Here is a 17,726-nt window from a genome sequence, read left to right as displayed (position 1 = left end):
AACAAATTCCCATCTACCCATAACCGCGGGCACGGCTTTCGAAAGTTCAAATCCCTGCAGGGGTGTCCCAACTTAGCCCATCACAAGCTCTCATGGTCAACGAAGGATATTCCTTCTCCCAGGAAGACCCGATCAGGCTCGGAATCCCGGTTACAAGACATTTCGACAATGGTAAAACAAGACCAGCAAAGCCACCCAGATGTGCTGACAAATCCCGATAGGAGCTGCACATATCTCGTTCTCAGGGCACACCGGATGAGCAAGACGTCGGGTAGGCCAGCCCAGAGTTGCCCCTGGTAGCCCCGGACATCGCTCAGTTGGACCAACACTTAGAGAAGCACTGGCCCGGGGGGGTTAAAATAAAGATGACCCTTGAGCCGGCCGACCCAAGGGAAAAAAGGCTAGGTGGCAAATGGTAAAGCCAATGTTGGGCTTGGTGGAGGAGTTTTATTCAAGGCGAACTGTCAAGGGGTTCCCATTATAACCCAACCGTGTAAGGAACGCAAAATCCGGGAACATAACACCGATATGACGGAAACTAGGGCGGCAAGAGTGGAACAAAACACCAGGCATAAGGCCGAGCCTTCCACCCTTTACCAAGTATATAGATGCATTAATTAAATAAGAGATATTGTCATATCCCAACAGAATATCCATGTTCCAACAAGGAACAAACTCCAATCTTCACCTACAACTAACAACGCTATAAGAGGGGCTGAGCAAGCGGTAACATAGCCAAACAACGGTTTGCTAGGACAATGTGGGTTAGAGGCTTGGCTTAACAATATGAGAGGCATGATAAGCAACTGGTAGGTATCGCAGCATAGGCATAGCAAAAGAGCGAGCAACTAAGCAAGCAAAGATAGAAGTGATTTCGAGGGTATGGTCATCTTGCCTGAAATCCCGCAAGGAAGATGATGCGGAGCATCCTATGCAGATCACCATGTCAAGAGTCCGTTTGGCAAGTGACACGTGCGACATCTACTTCACATACATAAAGGTGAATCATCTCCTTTACACGTGCTCACTTGACCCCTTCGAGGATGGTATACTACTTGACACTCCACTCGTGTGCATGCATAGGTATTGTCGGAACGCCACGGATGACGAGGAGGAGTGCAAGCACCAAGGAACACCTACACCATCCGCGAGGGAAGCCTGGAAGAGAAGACGAAAGAAGAAGGAGCTGCAGAGTCTTCAGCGACCGGACGACCGGAAGCCACCGGACGTCCGACCCTCTACAGCCGCCGGACGACCTATGACACCGGACGTCCGACAAGTCCCAGGCACCGGACGTCCGACGCTTACCGGAAATCCGGTGCCACCTGTCCCGAGAAGAATCAGCGGACGTCCGATGCGCACCGGACGTCCGGTCCGTCCTGAGCCACCGGACGTCCGACCCCCACCAGTCGTCCGGTACCTGCCTGTGTGCAGCCGCGGGCCTTTGGCCTTGTACCCCTCGCCCACTTCCCCCTTCGTGGCTAAGACTATAAATAGACCACCTCCACCTCCTTTCTAAGGTTAGCAAAGGATTAGCTCATGTTTGTGTGAGAGCTTTGCTCATCCACTTGGTTACCTTCTCCTCGGAGATCGCGCCTCCACCGGAGAAGATCCTTCCAAGCGGATTCAAGACCCCCTCTTGGGTGGCCCCATCAAGACCTCCTCACGGAGAAGAACCCAGTTACCGTTTGTATCGTCCGTTGTTGACTTTGGATCAATGTATCTTCCTTTGTGTTCATCAATCTAGCGCATGTGTGATCTATTTCTTGTTGGTTAAGTGATTTCTCTCGTGTTTTCCCCCGTTTTCCCCTTGTGTTCTTCGTGTTCATCCTTGGGATCCACTCCTTTCGTGAAAGATCGGCCATCTAGGGTTCCACCCTACATCATCTTGGCATCAGAGCTTAGGTTGATCACGATTTCGGAGCCTCCCCACCGTTTTCTAGCCTTCTTTTGCTTGATTTCGTCCTAAATTCGAAAATCCCCACCAAAAATGGCCCCAATTTTTTTTTGTGATTTGTTGGTTTGATGATGTTTTGTTGATTTTGATCCATGGATTTGCTTGGTTTCAAGTGGATCTAGCATCTCCCCGAGTTTCCCCATCTTTCATCCACGAAATCCCCAAAATCGCGTCCCGGATCTGAAATCTCGCGTTGACCCCGACCACCGGACGACCGTCACTTTACCGGACGTCCGGAGCCGCAGGAACCACCAGACGTCCGACCTTACCGGACGACCGGAACCCCCTAACCCGAGCAGAATCACCGGATTTCTGACCCGACCGGACGTCCGCTACCTGTAAAAACTGACTTCGGCTGATTTTTGTTTCGGCCATAACTAATTCATCCGAACTCCGATTTTGACGTTCTTTAGCTCGTTTTGAAGCTCTTGACATCCTCCTTCCCACAAAAATACCACCAACATCTTTTTAGTCCATCAAAGTTTGACAATTTTGGCATCTTTGCCTACGGCTTCCACCACATCATCCGCTACACCACCACCGACTTCCGCAACCTAACCAATTTTGTTCCCCATCGATTTAGTGGTTGCTTAAGGAGTGATTTGAGTCTCCTAAGGTGTCTAGGCTACTTAGGGACAGTTGCTTCTTCTTCAACCACCACCACCACTTCCGCATAGGCTTGACCACTATACACTTCCGCCACCCCAACTTAACCCAATTTTGGTTGTGTTGTGAGTTGTGTCTCCTAAGGTGTTTCGGCTACTTAGGGACCGTGCTTTCAACTCCGACACCGTGTATAGTCCACCACCATAACCTCCACTTCCGCATTGCCTAGTGCAACACCACCACTTCCCGCTACCACCATTTTGACATTTGACGATTGAGATTTTGAGTTCGCGGTTTTTCCGTTTCCTAAGGTGTTTTGGCTACTTAGGGACGAGTCACCATCATCTTGGTATCTCCATCAAGATCACCGCCACTCATCATCACCGCGGACGGTAACCTCCATATCATCTTGGTATCGTGGTACCCCTCCATTGTACATTCCCCTTGCAATTGCATTGTTAACCCCTATCCCATTTTGCGTTACTTGCCTACCGAGACTAGCAATTTGAGTATTGCCGGCAACGTTACTTGTGCACATTAGTGATCTACACCATGCATTTCATACATACCATATCATATTGGTATCATATCATCTCGTGTGCCTCAAGTTTGTTCCCGCATATACACAATTACTATCTTGGTTTGTGCATTTCGCAAAGTGGATATATATATAAAAAAAGAATAAGCTTTTAAGCAAAAGAGAAAGAGCAAAGAAGCTTGTAAGAAATAGCCATAGCATCCACCACATTGCATAAGATTGTCATATCCGATCATCTTGGATCAAACACCGGGAACCATACATACATAGCATACTTGGGATAGAAAGTTATCCATTTTGCATCTTATAGGTTGTGCACAAGTTTCGTATCCGCCTATAGAGCAATCGTGCTAGCGTCTTTCTTGAGTTGTGCAACACGAGCGTTTTCCGTGGATTCCACATTTTGTGCTCATCCTTGGTTGCACGACCGCATTTATCTATCGGTGTGTGTGTTTCCTTGAGCCACCCATATTGCTATTGGTCTACTTGTTTCACTTGCGAATTTGTGAATCTCTTTCAACATTATTGACTCTTGCTAACATTTTACATCAAATTTTTGTGCCACTATCCTCACCGAGCTCCACCATAAGCCTTACTTGTGTAGGTGTGAGAAACCGACAAGAATTGGTACCAGTTGTGCTATTTCCTTGTCCACATTGGAGTGATCACTGATTCACTTTCAACTTCAGTCAAGGTACATTTGGTATTCGTTCTTCTCCTTCTCCACTCATATTGGCTCGAATCTTGTGATGGATAGGCAAGGCATTTCATCTCCGGTCTTCCACAACAACGACGGCATGAACAACTACATCAACAACAAGCTTTCCGCACAAAAGGAGGAGCAAGATGCAAGTATGGAGGAGATTCGGACCTTGTTGATCAACCGTTCTTCCCCTTCATCATCCTCAAGGCAACGACGTTCAAGTCACAAGTCTTCGGAGCGCAAAAATGATGCAAGCGCAAGTCGTCCTCGTCCACATCTCCATGGCGACCACCATCACGTTTGTGATCCACCTCGTCATGAAGGGCAAGTCACCTCCAAGCAACATGTGCAGGACGACAATGAACGACATCTACATTGAGCTCAAGCACGACAACGACAACATCATCATGATGATGCTCCACAAGCGCCTACCTACAAGTCGCAACAAGCCCTACTTCACACCAAGTCCAAACTTCATGACCACAAGAGAAGACCGCGAGACAATCACCACCAAGACGGAGCTACGGCTACACCAACCACTTTGGCATCTTCTCCAAGCGACTTCAAGGCATCTTCGCCTACGAATATATGGCATCTTCGCCAACAAGCACCTCAAGACTACGCTCAAGAGAAGCTCCCCAAGCTCAAGTCTGCGACTTCCATGCGCTACTACGACCTCGACCTCGACCACACGATTCCTTTCTATGGGACTCAAGAACCCGATGAGTATATCGAGTGGGAGCGTTTGATGGACGACTACCTCAAGCTACATCAAGTTCCTCCCGAAGATCAAGTGAAGTGCGCCACAAGGAACTTCCACGACTACGCGTCCACATGGTGGCTTCACGCACCTTTGGAGACCTACGACATGAGTTGGCCCAAGACGAAGAGAGCTTTGCGGCGAGAGTTTGTGCCTCCAACCTACACGGAACAACTTCAACGTCAATTGGAGAACACTATCCAAGGATCCAAGTCCATCGACGAGTACTTCAAGGAGATGAAGATTGCCTTGCGACGAGCCGGCGTGGACGACCCCATTTCGATGAAGTTCCACTTCATGATGGTATTGCACAACGACATCTCCAAGACGATCTTCCTCGAGTACTACAAGTCCCTCGACGACAACTACATTGGTGCTCTCAAGGCGGAACAAGAACTCATGAAGGCCAAAGTTTCTCTACCCCAAGCTCACTTCGCGACGACCAAGCTCCATGAGAACGAGCATGAGGATAGTACCACCAAGATGTCCAAGCCCGACAAGCTCCAAGACGATACTCCCAAGTCCTACGCCATCCCTCTTTGTGGCATTGATGATGTCGAGTCCTCCATGACTCTTTTTCAAGACGGTACAGCGACGAGTACGACTACGGAGACCCTCAAGGACCAAGCTTTGGAGGCGAGCGACACGGTGGCGAGCAAGGATGATGCTTCCATCTTAGGAGGCGAGTGTGATGATGTGCCATCTTCGGCCTTCATCCACGGCAAGAGTGATGTTGTGCCATCTTCGGCCTTCATCCACGACGACGACTACGAGACGGTTGATCATGGGATTTTCCCTTCGACCACGGCGACATGTGATGACTTGAGTGACTTTAGCCACCATATTGAGAGTGAGAGTGATTTCACCACTAGCCCCATATATGATGTGTTTCCACTATTCCCATGTGAGGAGAGCCACAACCCCCACCTCTTGAGTGAGATGAGTGACTCCACCATATGTGAGTTTGAGTGCACTTATTTTGAGGTTGTGAGTGAACCACCACATAGAGAGAGTGAGATAGTTGATAGGTCATGTGAGGCCACTTTTAACACTAACAACTTGATCTCTACCTCTATTGTGTCTTCTCATTTGGTGCTAGGTCCCTTATATGATGACGCACCGATTCTCGACGACTTCGTCCTACCTTTGGACAAGACGATGGCCATGGTGGAATATGATGCACCCCCCACATGGTTCCATCACAATGATGATCTTGACCACCATTCGGTCTTACCCACCTCACCTGCACCACATGAGTGGAATGACAAAGGTAACATAGGTGAAGGTGATGCTCGTGTCCCACTAGTGGACTATCATGACATTGATTGCTTGCATGATGTTGATCAACCTATTTCCATGCTTCATGCTAGTGTGACTTCCCCATGCGATGATTTACCTATTTGTGATGAGTATGATGATTGCCATGTGGAGTCTATTAGTTGTGATGCCATGTTACATAGGATTTCTTGTGCTAATTCTCTCGGTCACATCATGTTTGCTAATCCGCTTGACTTGTCATATGCTATGCATGAGATCGACCACATGTCATATTTGCAATCTCTTCCTAGTGACTATGCATATGCTATAAAAATGAACCCAATTTGCACATATGGCATAGATGACAAGCCCATGGTTATCGGCATTTGTTTTTCTTGTGATGATATTGATATGCTTCCTTTGCATCATTTATCTCATATGCCATGCCATGACCACCTAGCTTCGGATATGCATTGTTTTGGGTGTTGCCCATTTTCTCTATATGATGTTTCCAATATTGCTCATGAGGAGACCCCCATAGTTTCCTCATACATTTTAGGAGATTTTGATCACTCCCATCCATTGCATGATCCTCATACTTATGTGCACAATATGCTCCCCATGAATAAACATGATATTGATGTGCCATATATTTGTATGCTCAATTTGCATCCCCATCGTGTTATACACAATAACTATTCTTTCATGATGGATGACATGTTCTTATACCATGCATCAAATTTCTTTGAGCAACGCTTATCTTGTGCTAACTTTCACGTGCACATACACATCATGATGGATGATGTGTACATTTACCACACACACAATTTCTTCCGTTTGTGTCTCTTTTGTGTAGGTACCCATGAATTCTTGTCAACCGCGCAATCCCACGAGTTGACAAAACGAGCTCTAGAGAGCAATGATGACTTGGGATCCCATGGAGTGTCTTTCCCACCGCTCTCTTCGCGCAAATACTTCGCGCATTTCTTCTACATGGCCCTCACTTGGCTATGGGTTGTTGTCCATTATATATCATTTTCCCATCTTGCCATGTTCACTTTGCATGATATGCTCATTCATATGCTTTTGCCATGCATTTGTGACCCATGCTTTGCATTACACATGATGATTGATTCTCATACTTGTATGTGTATTTGCAAGCTTGGTGGAGATATTGCTTGTTATTGCGATGTTTGCTTTGTACCCCATGCCTATGATGATACTTTCATCTTGCTTTGTGTTCGTGCTTGCGATATATCATGTGCATTGCCTATGCCTATTATTTGCTCTCATGACATGATTGCCATGATTTACTCTAGTATGTTGCATCTTCACACTACTGGCTTGCACGACTTGATTACTATGCTTGACTTGATTGCCTCACACATGATGAAAAATTGCTCTTTCTATTGTGTTGAGTGCCACACTATATTCACTACACCCCATGCACATTATGCTTGGATTGTCTTGCACTTGACCCATGTGTTTAGACACTTCATTTTACTTGGTGTTGTGAATGATTCCTATGCCTACCATAGACCTTTCATTGAGCAATTTGTGAATGCTTGCTATGAACTTGAGGTAGATGCTTCTTCACTTGTCCAACATATTTGCATCAATACCTCACATTTACATGCTTGTCCCCATGATATCCTTGATTATGCTCAATTTATGTGCTTACAAGCCATGTCACAATCCTTTGTCACACCATATGCTATGCTTGATGACAACACTTGTTGGGTGAATCACCTCTTGAATGCTTGGTTTTGCACTAACGCTAACCGCATTTGTTTTTCCAAGTGTTTGTTCTCCTTGCTCCTTTTGAAGGAATCACGAGATGGTGCGACATTAGAGAGTGCCCATTTCAAGCTTCAAGATGACGAGAACTTGGTGATCGACCACTCCTACACGGCGACGCCATCTCTTTCCCATGGTGATTTGGATTTCAATCCGAGGTCGGATCTTTCCCAAGGGAGGGGAGATGATGCGGAGCACCCTATGGAGATCACCATGTCAAGAGTCCGTTTGGCAAGTGACACGTGCGACATCTACTTCACATACATAAAGATGAATCATCTCCTTTACACGTGCTCACTTGACCCCTTCGAGGATGGTATACTACTTGACACTCCACTCGTGTGCATGCATAGGTATTGTCGGAATGCCACGGATGACGAGGAGGAGTGCAAGCACCAAGGAACACCTACACCATCCGCGAGGGAAGCCTAGAAGAGAAGACGGAAGAAGAAGGAGCTGCAGAGTCTTCAGCGACCGGACGACCGGAAGCCACTGGACGTCCGACCCTCTACAGCCGCCGGACGACCGATGACACCGGACGTCCGACAAGTCCCAGTCACCGGACGTCCGATGCTTACCGGAAATCCGGTGCCACCTGTCCCGAGAAGAATCAGCGGATGTCCGACGTGCACCGGATGTCCGATCCATCCTGAGCCACCGGACGTCCGACCCCCACCGGTCGTCTGGTACCTGCCTATGTGCAGCCGCGGGCCTTTGGCCTTGTACCCCTCTCCCACTTCCCCCTTCGTGGCTAAGACTATAAATATACCACCTCCACCTCCTTTCTAAGGTTAGCAAAGGATTAGCTCATGTTTGTGTGAGAGCTTTGCTCATCCACTTGGTTACCTTCTCCTCGGAGATCGCGCCACCACCGGAGAAGATCCTTCCAAGCGGATTCAAGACCCCCTCTTGGGTGGCCCCATCAAGACCTCCTCACGGAGAAGAACCCGGTTACTGTTTGTATCGTCCGTTGTTGACTTTGGATCAATGTATATTCCTTTGTGTTCATCAATCTAGCACATGTGTGATCTATTTCTTGTTGGTTGAGTGATTTCTCTCGTGTTTTCCCCCGTTTTCCCCTCGTGTTCTTCGTGTTCATCCTTGGGATCCGCTCCTTTCGTGAAAGATCGGCCATCTATGGTTCCACCCTACATCAGAAGAAGAACGAGTCCCTAAAGAAGATAAACGGACGTAGTCGAATGAATCCTCACAACACGACGTTATCGGAACCAACCCGAAGAAGCAACACTGGAAAGAAGCAAACAATCATGGTAAACAACCATCACATAAACATGGCATGATGCACAATCAAGTATGATGCATGTCCGGTTTAATGATACATGACATGGCAAAGTGCAACAACCAAAACTACAAATTAAGTGGAGCTCAATATGCAACGGGTTGCATATTGACGGAACACCACATCAATTATTTAGTTCACTCCCGGTTAGGTACTCAACAATATTAAATGTTGGTTAACATGGCAAGAGGTGAGGCATAACAAAACTACACCAGCTAAACAATTTAAATGGGGCCGGATATAACAAAAAACAAATCCGGTAAATCCCCATATGCATTAGCAATTTAGAGCAAACAACAATTTAAACCATTTTAAATGTTGTTATCATGATGCGGATGACATGTGCACGTTTATGCAAGTTTTATGAAAATGTTGGCATGAGCATATTATGAAGCATTTGACATCGTGGCGGAAACGAAAGGATGCCACCGCGATGAATCCGAAAATGATGCCACGGCACCATATTGGTTCCGGTAGCTCACGGAGATACCGGTGCAAACGATCAAATGAGAGATGAGCGGAACGTGCAAGAGATGGTGGGGTGATCTCGGTAACCGGGTTCCCACGGGTCGACGGCATGGCAAACGGGGATGTGCATGAACAAACGGGCATGGTGCAAACACAGAGTTCATCTCAAACATCGCAAGCATTCATTCACGAACGTCGCGTCAGGGTTATACCTTCGAAGCGTGCAAACGGGACGGTTCGGGTTCGGTGAGGTAGAGGAAGTAGACGTTCTCGGGCGTTTGTAGTGGAGGTAGTCATTCATGTTCGGGAAGCGGTAGAGGTATGGGTCTTCGACAACGGTCATCGTACACGCTCCGAGGTCGTCGGTAGAGGTTCTCCCGATCTCGGCGACAGTAGTGGTACACGTTTTCGTAGATGTTCGAGTCATCGTAGTGGTACTTAGTGAATCCCAAAACGGTCTTGGCGTCTTCACATGTAGGGGTACTTGGCGTCATGGTACTTGGGACTTCGGACTTGCCGGCCTCGTCCTTGCGACGGTAGTCGAATTTGAAGTTTTTGGTTCATAGGTCTTCGGCGACGGTAGTCGTACATGTGTCAGAGAGGAACTTGTTGCATCCAAGTCCTTCAGGGTTCCTTGTTGTACTTGCGTTTCGGTGCGATACTTAGCGATTCCAGGATGTAAAGGTACACTTGTCGTAGCCGTGTAGTCGTTCATGTATCGCCATGGTGTAGTCATACTTGGCGTCCACAGCAACATGTCCATGATGGCCAAACAAACCAATAGCAACCGAAGGCAGCAGGGTGCGGGGCAAGGCTTGAGCGACGAGGATGCCATGGTCATGCAACGGAGCAAAGGCGGCGCCGGGGCTCAGGGATGGCATGGACGGGCAGAAGCGCTCGGGATCGAGCTCCTCTCGATCCAGAGCATGGCTGCGGGCACGAGATGGAGGTGGAGGCCCGACGAGGTCGGCGGCTTAGGCCTCCATGGTGGCAGCGAAGGTCCGCTGATGGACTTGGGCGACGATGCGGTCGGGAGCAACAGAGGAAGGGGAGCGGCCCTGGCCATGAGGTGCAGCGGCGGGAGCTTCGAGCCCGGCTGGCTGCGGCCATGGAGGACGGCGGCGCTGAGGCAGGGTAGAATCAGAGGGAGGCGACGGGCGTGGGGATGGCAGGGGCGCACGGCTCTGTAGGCTCCAGGTGGAGGAGGAGAAGGGGCGTGCCGGGGGAAGGCTCGGTCGCGTAGGGGTCCTGTGGAGCACGGCGGTGGCGGTCGCAGGCCGACGGCGAAACGGCCGCAGGGGAGGAGAGGCCGGCGAGGTCGCATGCGTAGGGCGGCGGCCTGCTTGGCGGCGAAGGATGCGGGCTGGAGGTGCACGCAGGCTGCGAGGGAGGGATGAGAGGGAGAGATGGTGGCGCTGGGGATCGAGAAGATGGGGGTTCGGGCGAAGGGTTCGCTGGAGACGGTGCTAGGAGGAGGCAGGGGAAGTTGGGGATCGAGAAGATGGTTAGGGTTAGGTGGGGTCGAGGGTTTAGGTGGGCTTTGGTGCCAATGGGCCGGCTGGGCTGTGCTGGAATCCCTCCCCCTCTTACTTATCTTATTTCCTCTAGCAGAAAAAAAGAAAGAAAAGAGAGAAAAGAAAGATTAGGGAAGGAACTTGGGCAGCGGATAATTTTCTTGAGCTCCCAAAAATGAGCATGTTCACGGAAAAAAATAGAAGTGACAAGATAGCATGAGTTAAATTCAAATTCATTTGAATATAATTCAAATGGTTTTGAATTTATAGGTTTGGTGTGGCCAAAAATGTTCGGATTTTCGGTGGGGCTTGGATAAGGGAGAAAAGAATTATCGACAAAGTTTGAGAGTCGAAAACCCGAAGAAGGAAAGGTCAAGGATTTAACATGCAAGTGGGTTGCGGATAATCCCAAATTAATGGAATACTTTATAATAGCTCCCTAAATATTGAGAGGGTATGTTTTAAAGAGAAACCACCATGTGAGTTCCCTCGATTTAAATGGATCGAAGACCCATACAATTTATTTAAGTGAGTTTTAGATAGCTTTGAGAAAAAGATGGCATGATGACATGATGCAAAGATGAATGCAACGGACCAAACAAATCACACGACGAATCTCGAAAAACAAGGAAGGCACCTGGAGCGCCGGTCTTGGGGCGTCACAACACTCCACCACTATGAGAGGATCTCGTCCCGAGATCTAGGATGGCACCAGAGAGAAATAGAAGAGGAAGAGAAGAGGTAAAACTAAGTTGCTTCTTTGACAAACGAGTGAAACCAAAGAGTCTTGAGAGGTTGAACAACTTGAAAGAAAGAATACAACGAAGATGGACAAAGTTGAAAACACTCCGTTAGATAAGAGAAACAAGGAACCTTACTAGAACCTTGTAGGTTGAAAGACATAAGAAAAGTGTTACAATGTACAAGAAGTACATGCAAGCACTCTGGTAGCAACGAAATGTACAAGGAACAATAAAGATCAATTACGATAACACTCCGGTTGGAAAAGGAATAAGAATGATATAATTTGGGCAACACTCTGACTGTAAATGGAAGGAATTAAACATGATCTTGACAAAACAAGATGATGGGTTGAAGAGAGAAACAACACAATGCTTTCGGAACAAATGTAAGAAAGGAATTAAAAGAACGGAGGAGAGAACAACATCTTGTACCTCAATGAGCTTGCAAAGGCATCCTTAGGCGAAGGGTCGAACGGAGTTGTTGGAAAACCAACAATGAAAAGAGTAAGCTTGTTGTGGGCTTATGGAGAACACGTCGATATCTTGAGGTGAAATTCTGCCACAACAAAACAATAGATTGGATTGATATCAACCAGGAGATGGAAACTCTTTCATCGAGATGAGAAGCGGAAATTGGATCATAGATAAGCACCATAATGGCAACATTCCCAATGGAAGGCTTTAGGTGAAATCTATACCAAGATAACTCCAAAGAAGAAAATAATGGGTTTAAATATCTCATTCCTGACAACTTTTGAATCATGAAACATGAAGGGAAAATGTCAAGAAAGACATAACACCACCTGAAAAAGATAAGATAGAAAGAATTTCACTTCGGAATGCAAGATGAAGAATAGTTGAGCTCCTTTGAAAAGAATCTCGATCAACACTTCGAGAAGGAATTAAATCCTTTACGAACCATCATGTAGAGCCTCCATAAAGAACTCCGATAATAAAAGGATGATCGAAAGAAAGAGAAGTTGAAAGAACAAGATGAAGCCTTGCAATGATTTAGATGGAGCTTCGAAATGATATCATTGAAATAGCTTGGAGCTCCGGAAACAAAAGATGAACAACTTAGCACCGACAAATTGATATCATGAACGAACTCCGAAAGAAAAGAATTGAATCACCTCAAGGAAACAAGAATAAGATTAACTGTATGTTTATCCTTCACCAATTAAATTGATGATGAGCAATGGATTTGGCATACTACTTATTATTGTAGAAGGATTAAGATAGACATAGCGTCAACTTGAGAAAGTCTTGAATGAATCGTCGGTAGGATTTGAAAGAACGAAAGAGTTGATACGATAATGAAGGAAGAGAAATCTTGAACCAAACCACCGCAAGGATTGAAAAAGAGAGTAGCAAAGGCACAAATCACCGGGTAGAATTTGAAAAACAAACGAATGAAGATACTTGAGGGAATTTAGATACAAGTGAAACGAATAGATCATGAACTGATCAGAGTATATTTTAATGATGCACCGGTAAGATTTGGTGAACAATAGGTGAAGGCTGAGAATGAATAAACCTGAAATGATGGGCTTCGGAAAATCAAACTGAAAAGAATCTTGAATTGCTCTGGATGGGTGAAAAGAATTCTCACAATCGAAAACAATGATGAGAGGATGGCAACAAGCTAGAACCATGAATCTTGAAGAGAATGGAGCATAATTTAAGAGAAACTCTTCTTCGGTCTTCAAAATCCGAGAATGACGACGAGAAACACCATCAAGAATTATTTAGGCACTCCGGGAGAATCCCAAAAAAACGAAGAGGTTGAACCAACGATGAAAAGAAATTGAAAGAACTTGGATAAAGGCATTTGAATGATGATAACTCATTCTTACGTCAAACTTTGAAATGAATTTGAGAATAACTCCGGGAAGATTAGAAGAGTCAGGTAAGATCTTGGAAAAAGACATGTCGGTTAGGGCCCACTCAAGAAACACCGTTGAAAAGAATTATTTGAAGATATTGCATCGGTTGATTTAAACGTCTTGAAAAAGATAACATCCTCGAAAGAGTTTGCACGGATTAAGAGTGGAAACACGAATCTTCGAGATATCTTGAGCACTCCGGAACAATTGAATAGCGAGAAGTGAATTATTATGAGGTACACCGGCATAAGAAAGCATTTGAAATGATAAAAAGGATATGATCGACAAATCTTGACTTGAATCCATCGAAGAATAAAAAGAACGAAGAATGATGAACTTGAGGTTCCGTTAGGATCTTCATGAGAATCATCGGGTAAGAACATTGACGGAAAAGAATGGAGAAACTTCATAAACATAAGATAGATACTTGATAAAGAAATCTTAGTCCTTGAAGAAAAAGGGTGGGTGGGCGGGAAAAACAAAGGCAACTTGGAGACTGATGAAACAAACACCGTTGAGAAGAACTGATACTTGATCTTGCGGATGTTGAAATGATCGGATCAACTTGAAGAGAAACACACCGGTGAAAAGGATTGACATGACAAACTCGATTATCATGAAGGATTGGTATTCACATTGGAGTATGAGAACACCGCTTAGGAAAAGTATGGAATCAACACTTGACATTGAAGCAACTCGAATACCACAACTCAAAAAAACAAAACAAAGGATTGGATTGCAAAATAAGCCGGAACAAACATATGATAGAGATTTCGTCCGAAGTTTTCATGGTGGGGCCTACACGGGCTCGATCGTACAGCACCATCATGTACAAGGCAGTGCACATGACATACGAAGCGTCCCCGAGTCAGCATAGCCAAGGACTCTTTAAGACACAACGAGACCACTGTAAAACCAACCGTGAATAGGCAGACCACTAGACGTTGAACCCCAATTTCATATCATACATCTGTCGGAAATATATCCTAGGAGCTACTTGAATTCCCACTTATAAACTCCCGAAACTTTCCGGTTATGCAATCAGGTGTTGGGGATACAAGGGAAGCATAATATCTCACCCAAAACTAGCAAATCCTACATCCAGCTGTATCCATCCTTCAACACATAACCAAGAAACCTTCGGAAATCGTTTACCTCAACCTTCAAAAAGCATTCGTTATACGAGTTATGGCAATACTCCCGAACTCCCGCCCCAGTACTGGGTGGCATCGAGGTTATCTCACCAACAACTGCATAAAAGAGATTTTTCGATGTCGGCGAAACTCAGGTATTCTAGAACTGCAACGATAAAATTGTGACGACAACACCTCGGAGCTCAACTTCCCGGGACACTTCCACAACCCCTAAATGTCAGGAGGCACCAAGAACAATGTTCTCGTCACAAAACCATCGGAACGATTCCAAGATACCCGCGTGATCCTAAAAAAACTAGTGAAATTTGAGAAGAGAAGAGTCAAAACTCTACATCAGGATGCCTCACCAGAGCGACGAAGGGACTGAGGGGTAAAAAGAATCCTACTCTCCGATATATGTAATCCTAAATGACTCAAAACATTTTCCTAGACTCAACAACGCCAGCAATTCGATCAACCAGGGGGCTCCTAAGGTCGGGGAAGGCTCTGATTACCAACTTGTAACGCCCACGATGCGGCTATATCTCCCACGTGTCGAAGCACGACTTAGAGGCATAACCGCATTGTAAGCAATGTCGCAAGTGAGGTAATCTTCACACAACCCATGTAATACATAAGGGAAAGAGATACATAGTTGGCTTACAATCGCCACTTCACACAATAAATGAATAAAGCATTACATCATCCACATACAATCAGGGTCCGACTACGGAACCAAAATAAAAGAAGACTACCCCAAATGCTACACGGATCCTCGATCGTCCCAACTGGGCTCCACTACTAATCAACTGGAAACGAAACAACATAACGAACACGATCTTCAACGAGCTCCTCCTTGAGCTTGATTGCGTCACCTGCACGATATCATCGGCACCTTCAAGCTGGTTTTGGAAGTATCCGTGAGTCACGGGGACTCAGCAATCTCACACCCTCGCGATCAAGACTATTTAAGCTTATAGGTAGGGTAAAAGGTATGAGGTGGACTGCAGCAAGCACTAGCATATATGCTGGCTAACATACGCAAATGAGAGCAAGAAGAGAAGGCAAAAGCACGGTCAAGAATCTATGATCAAGAAGTGATCCTAGAACAACCTACGTCAAGCATAACTCCAACACCATGTTCACTTCCCAGACCCGCCGAGAAGAGACCATCACGGTTACACACGCGGTTGATGCATTTTAATTAAGATAGGTTTCAGGTTTTCTACAACCGGACATTAACAAATTCCCATCTGCCCATAATCGCGGGCACGGCTTTCGAAAGTTCAAATCCCTGCATGGGTGTCCCAACTTAGCCCATCACAAGCTCTCACGGTCAACGAAGGATATTCCTTCTCCCAGGAAGACCCAATCAGGCTCAGAATCCCGGTTACAAGACATTTCCACAATGGTAAAACAAGACCAGCAAAGCCACCCAGATGTGCCGACAAATCCCGATAGGAGCTGCACATATCTCGTTCTCAGGGCACACCGGATGAGTAAGACGTCGGGTAGGCCAGCCCAGAGTTGCCCCTCGTAGCCCCGGACATCGCTCAGTTGGACCAACACCTAGAGAAGCACTGGCCAGGGGGGTTAAAATAAAGATGACCCTTGAGCCGGCTGACCCAAGGGAAAAAAAGGCTAGGTGGCAAATGGTAAAACCAATGTTGGGCCTTGCTGGAGGAGTTTTATTCAAGGCGAACTGTCAAGGGGTTCCCATTATAACCCAACCGTGTAAGGAACGCAAAATCCAGGAACATAACACCAATATGACGGAAACTAGGGCGGCAAGAGTGGAACAAAACACCAGGCATAAGGCCGAGCCTTCCACCCTTTACCAAGTATATAGATGCATTGATTAAATAAGAGATATTGTGATATCCCAACAAAATATCCATGTTCCAACAAGGAACAAACTCCAATCTTCACCTGCAACTAACAATGCTATAAGAGGGGCTGAGCAAGCGGTAACATAGCCAAACAATGGTTTGCTAGGACAAGGTGGGTTAGAGGCTTGGCTTAACAATATGGGAGGCATATTAAGCAAGTGGTAGGTATCGCAGCATAGGCATAGCAAAAGAGAGAGCAACTAAGCAAGCAAAGATAGAAGTGATTTTGAGGGTATGGTCATCTTGCCTGAAATCCCGCAAGGAAGAAGATCGAGACCCTGAAGAAGATAAACAGACGTAGTCGAATGAATCCTCACAACACGACGTTATCGGAACCAACCCGAAGAAGCAACACCGGAAAGAAGCAAAAAATCATGGTAAACAACCATCACATAAACATGGCATGATGCACAATCAAGTATGATGCATGTCCGGTTTAATGATACATGACATGGCAAAGTGCAACAACCAAAACTACAAATTAAGTGGAGCTCAATATGCAACGGGTTGCATATTGACGGAACACCACATCAATTATTTAGTTCACTCCCGATTAGGTACTCAACAATATTAAATGTTGGTTAACATGGCAAGAGGTGAGGCATAACAAAACTACACCATCTAAACAATTTAAATGGGGCCGGATATAACAAACAACAAATCCGGTAAATCCCCATATGCATTAGCAATTTAAAGCAAACAACAATTTAAACCATTTTAAATGTTGTTATCATGATGCGGATGACATGTGCACGTTTATGCAAGTTTTATGAAAATGTTGGCATGAGCATATTATGAAGCATTTGACATCGTGGCGGAAACGAAAGGGTGCCACGGCGATGAATCCGAAAATGATGCCACGGCACCATATCGGTTCCGGTAGCTCACGGAGATACCGGTGCAAAAGATCAAATAAGAGATGAGCGGAACGTGCAAGAGATGGTGGGGTGATCTCCGTAACCGGGTTCCCACGGGTCGACGGCATGGCAAACGGGGATGTGCATGAACAAATGGGCATGGTGCAAACACGGAGTTCATCTCAAACATCGCAAGCATTCGTTCACGGACGTCGCGTCGGGGTTATACCTTCGAAGCGTGCAAACAGGACGGTTCGGGTTCGGTGAGGTAGAGGAAGTAGACGTTCTCGGGCATTTGTAGTGGAGGTAGTCGTTCAT

The 17,726-nt window shown here is 46.2% G+C and overlaps 1 pseudogene; it reads left to right on the top strand.

The window, feature by feature from the left end:
* Nucleotides 1-4,121: 4,121 nt before the first annotated feature.
* LOC147965080 (uncharacterized) lies at nucleotides 4,122-6,130 on the top strand (annotated as a pseudogene).
* Nucleotides 6,131-17,726: the final 11,596 nt, after the last annotated feature.

The sequence above is a fragment of the Triticum urartu genome, chromosome 6A (assembly GCF_056163025.1).
Source record: "Triticum urartu cultivar PI428250 chromosome 6A, HENAU_Tu73, whole genome shotgun sequence".
NCBI lineage: Eukaryota > Viridiplantae > Streptophyta > Magnoliopsida > Poales > Poaceae > Triticum > Triticum urartu.
The sequence above is the reverse complement of the archived record's forward strand: the minus strand, read 5'-3'. Positions and strand labels throughout refer to the sequence as shown.